Consider the following 5727-nt stretch of genomic DNA (forward strand, 5'->3'; position numbering starts at 1 on the left):
AAGAAAACCAAGCTATCGATCACTCATATCAAAGTAACGTTTCTCTCGACGTAAAACGGAAGATTTATTTTCGTTATTTTTGTAGAAATTCCTGACACAAATGATATTATTAAAGATTTAATTTTTCCTGTAGTATTTATATTCTTAGAGATGGGGAAAATATATTTCTCAACTATCATGTATTGAATTGAATTACAATATTGCTTATATAGTCTATAGTTATTTATACATTCATAGTAAAGTTTGTTATGTGAATGTTGTTGTCGTAGATGTGTAATTATGGAAATGTTCAGTGCGCACAACCCAAGAAGTCTTAATGGGTTCTTACGACTTCCAAGACTTCAAAAAGTAATTTTTTCATATGGACATTGAAAAATACAGTCAACGCCAATTATTAAAATGACAGATAATGTTATCATTCGGGTATTGTTATCACTTTTGCAAAGAACGGAATGGACCAATATCACAGCAGGGGAAAAAATTCGTTATGGTTGGATAATGTTATCTATTTTATTTTTCTTCAAAAGGTTTTTTTTTAGCTAAGGTTTAACCAAAGTTCAACAGTTCTCGCTATCAGGCTGCAAGACTATTTAGGAGGTTCTAGGTGTTCTCTCTCTCCTCCTCTTTCTGTTATTGATAAACATTTCCTGGCCTTAATGTCATAATCGGGCAGTAGTATTCGCTGTGATCCATGTACTTTCTCAATAGCTTTCCTGTAGTGAGGGCAAAAAAAAAACAACTCTTTCCTTTATTTCTGAAACGTACCGTACATTAAAAAAAAAGTATCGTAATTCGTGGCACTTCCATTGTATCGCCTCACAATGGTTGATTTTTTTTTAAAGCAGGATTTTTGTGTAAAAGGGGAAAAAGAAGTCAATATTTTAGAATAATGATTGATAAAACGTAAAAATTGAACATTCTGCAATCTTGACTTTTCTTTCCGAGTTCACCTCAGCATAATATCCGGAAAATAACTGTTTCCTTGAATCTGCAATCAGTTATATGGGAAAGAAAAACAGAATGTCCCGTGTTTAACTATAATGCCCATTTACCATACAACCAGTTCGACCAAACTGGATGACTGGTCACCGTACTTGAACTAGATATCAGGATTTCCCTCGGATGTAGTTATCATTAGGTTATCGTTATCAGAAAACCTGAGTCTCAATGTGGTCGCATTAAGCGGCGTGGACTGTATTCCACTTAATTGAAAATCAAATTCAGAAATTTTTTTAAATATATTTTTTTATCTCAAAATAGAAGGAAAAAATGAATGTCATTGTCCAACAAACAAACCTTGAACGTTTTCCTCGGATCGAGTTTCTAAAGTATTTGCAATTCAACCTTTAAAGATCAAACACTACTGCACAAAAAAATTCTGAAATTTTGTGCTTAAATCTTTGTTGGATACGTGTTGTGATGAAATAAAAACCTCCGATTCAACAATTGAAGTAATGGGGGAGTATTTAGCAAAATTTGAATTCAGATTTTTGCAATTCATAATTTTTCCAAATTTAAAATTCATATAATTTTAACGGATGGTCAGATATATCCAGATTTGAGGTTCACCATATTGGTGACACATGTCGCATAAATGCAGTGCAAGCCACTTAATGTGATCACATCGGGAACAGAGGGGGTTTCAGATAACAATAACCGATTGAAACTATATCCAGAAAAAATCTCGGTAAAGTAGGTACTGTGACCATATGTCCCGTTCGGTCGAATGGGCCAACTCTTTCCCTCATAACAGGTTTCAAAATATTAAAAATCATGGTTTCTTTTTTTTTTCAATTTTTCCTCTCCTCCTCTTTTCAGCTAAATCCCTTTTTTTTATTTATTCAGTAATTGTGAGGAGTTATGACATGAAATGGCCTGTTGTGTATCAAGAATTAATAACTTTCTTTTAATGTATGGCAGGGGTCTTCAACCTTTCCCGAGTCGCAAGCACTACCTGTACTTATGGGCCACTTAAGTGATTTTGAACTGCGCCACAGCTCACAACGCTTAAGTGAGCCACTTAGTTAATTTTCTCAAAATTAAGATTTGATATATCATCATTTTGCTATATCATCACATGGACCGCGGGCCTAATGTGGCCCGCGGTCCATGAGTTGAGCATGTCTGCCTTACGGCAACATATGCTTGAGATCTGCATAATCATAATTCTTGAATGCAATTTTTACAGGGTGTTTAATCGAGCGAGCATGAAATCTCGCATGAGCGTTGACCACTCTTGGTGCTTCAGGAAGCTCCATGGTGCTCTCGAGCAACAAGTTGAAGATTAGAAATTCCGTGGAAGAATTTGCACGAGGTGCATGTACGGTTAAATAGTAGTAGTAGTAGTAGTCTGGGAAAACTGCGTTCAAAAAGAGTTTTTTTTCTTTGAAAAATTTCACACCGAAATTCATTTCTTTTCCCTTTCATTTTAGAAGAAATAATAGGTGAATTGACGCGAAATTTTCGCATATTATTCGCGTTAAAGTGGGGTATTTTTCAAAGCCATTGCTGAAAAATTGATCAATGAGATGACTACACAACTCAAAGTAGTTATATATGGATATAAAACTCCCATAAAAGAAAGATTTTATAATTCCTCTTATCACTTTACTTTTTTTTAATATTTTTTACATATTTTTAAATAAATTTTTGTTAGTAATTTTTTTTACCACCAAAATTTTTGCACCTTGAACAAATTTACACAAAACTGTAGCATCGATTTAAAATGACATCTTATTCCCGGTTCAGGAATTTATATCGAATCCCTGGTTCCCAAGACCTGATCCTCGTAATCGAAGGATCCTTGTATATTTTGGCTTGTACACCGAACAATCATTGACTTTCTGTAGAAAAAAAATAAAGTCAAGTTCTTCATGGTCCACTAAAACCTGTGGCTTTTTAACTTTCCAAAAACTGACAATATTTATACGTAGTTCAAAATAGTAGTGATATTGAAAGACAAAGCTCAAATCCCGATTCACATGCCATAGAGATGTATCCAGACATCCCATGTGGTAGGGCAAACAGCTGACAAACAGGACTGACAAGAAAAGAAGGCAAGCAACTACCCAGTAATATATTATTCATTGTCAAACGAGAAGAGGGAATACGCCATTCTACCCATATGTGTACTTTCCATCTCGAAGGTTCTGAAGAACAAGTATCGTAAAGCCTGTGGTGTAATGCATAAGGATAAAAATCATCACAGTCCTTAATCAATAAGAAATTAGTGAGATACGGTTTTGCTTCGAATAAAAGGTAACCTGAACGCTTCTATCGAAATATATGTGGAACCACGAATGAAAATGGGAATAGTTCAATCAGTAAACTGATAAATTTCTATAAAAAATACGGGATGATGGGCAGGTTGCCAGTGAAAACGAAAAATGGGCAAGAGGGATGACAGAGTTATATTGTTCTTTTGTTATTTACTAACACACCCATCAGAAATCATCCACAATACTGTTTTAATTTCTTCTATGTTAAAAACATTCAGATATTTCTTTTTTTTTCCACTTAAGGAGGGGAAAAACGATTCCCGGGTTGAAAGAAAAAAAAAAAGTTGAAGTCTTTCCGTAAAGTTACTAATTAAAATAAAATTTTTACCAATTATTTCAGATGGACACTGTGAATTTACTCAAATTTTCAGAGAAGGGCTTGATTAGAAATAGATATGAATAATGTGCAGAATCACAAAATTTCTAATCATCAATGAAATCAAGATAATCCCATTAATTAAAAATAAATGAAAATTCAGTTGTGTGGTGGAGGGAAGATTTTCATAAAAAAAACAACCGTAAAACTACACCAGAAAAAATTAAAATAATTTCTCCCTCTTTTGTTTTTTGAAACAGAATTAACGTGAAGGAACGTGAACAGATGCTTTCTGGATTTTATGCCGAGATTAACTCCGAAAGAAAAATCACATGGCCTCCAACGGCACTCGAAACCAGGCCCTCACACATACAGGGCAAAAATTCTACTATCTTCAAAACTGGAAACACGGCCCTTATTTCATGTACTGTGGCGTGAGACGCTAAAGTAGAGGCATCGGTAGCCTCTCTTAACTTCAGCAAATGCCCCCCCCCCCCCCCAGTTGGGACGGTATAGGTGGAGATAGAATGTCATATTAATATTTTTTAAAAATTGCATTCCCTTCAGTAAAATTTATGATGACTCTTCCCAAGTTAATTTAAAAACAAAACAGATGATTGAAAGTCACTTATATTTTGTTCTAGAAATCTGTGTTCAATTACGCGTAGCCTTTTAGCGGCCAATACTCTCAATTGGGAACATTGGTTTCATTAATTAAAAATACATACATTTCTTTAATGGATACACATAATTTTTTTTTCTTGAACGCGTGGGATTCGAAACTTAATTTACAAAAAACAAAATTCATTCATTTGAGCACTTATGCTATAAATTTAATTTTTTAAATCCTCTTATTTTAAGGAAATAATTGTTTTTAATTTTAATGTTGTTTTTATGGGCATGGCCAAGTCCAGAAAACATACAGGATTAATTTTTTGTCATGAAATTTTAATTCATATGTCTAAACTAAAGGATCAGGAAGAGAAAATATAAAGAAAAAGAAATTCAAATACATGAATTCGGCCGGTAAAAAGTTAATTTATAAAATGATATCCCTAGCCATTATTTTTTCGGAATGTGAATATTTCTTCCATACGCTGTAGATTGATAAAAAAAACTGTCTTTCTTAAATTTTAATGTTTCAAAAAGCTATACATTAGAGAAAAATCATTCTGAAATTATTCGAAATCTATAAATCCTACATATTTTCGAAAAAAAAAAACCCCCAGTTTCTTCGGAAATCTGTAAAATCTGAAGTCGTGGGCAGCATCTTTCGGAGAGAAACCATCGATCTTTTTCATCGAACGTCGAGTGAAGAGAGATCAATGCTTGAAGTCCCCCTACTGCAATATAAGAATGATACAACAGCTCTCAGAGAGTCAAACTGGGAACATTTCTATCTGTGTATTTCTTTTTATATTCCTACATAAGTTTATGTTAGTTACGTTGTAAATTGCTGTATGAAAACACATTATATATATATATATATATTTAATCAGCCATTAGAAAGACTCAAAGAAGGACTTAAAGAATCCGAAAATGTGAAATCCACCGAGATATCATTACTACATATATTTTTTACGGAGCAAAATAACTCTATACCCATAAAGTTTGGTTTTTAAAAACCTAGTTACGACGAGAAAACAGAATTTTTTTCCTATAATTTTATCAGCAAATACCAGCTAAACTACGGATAAAATGGCCTCCTTGGAACGATAAAATCGTAATTCGCGAACATTCGCACAGAGTTTAATGGGTCATAATTCCAGACTACGGAAATGAAAAGAAACCGCATTCCGGATCGGGAACGTTAAAAAAGATGAAAAATAACGGAAACGTAACTAACAGAATTCCCGAAAACTCAGTCCCAAACTCGGAAAAGCCGTTAAAATTTCGACTTAAAGTTATCAACATAAATTCTAAACTTTCAACAAGATCTCATTTATACTCATTAAATCATAGAGAACTTTTTAGGCTGGAATTCCAAAACAGATCGGCAAAGATGTTTTGGAAATTACCGTAAATTTACCCAAGTATTCCACTTCTGGGTAGGGTGTTGTTGATGATGATGATAATAATAATAATGATAATTATTGTACTTGGCACTTAATAGTGCTTATCTCGGCTTCACAC

The sequence above is a fragment of the Pholcus phalangioides genome, unplaced genomic scaffold, assembly GCF_987345545.1.
Source record: "Pholcus phalangioides strain wild (caught in Gottingen) unplaced genomic scaffold, Ppha-v1.0 ptg000015l_1, whole genome shotgun sequence".
Lineage (NCBI taxonomy): Eukaryota > Metazoa > Arthropoda > Arachnida > Araneae > Pholcidae > Pholcus > Pholcus phalangioides.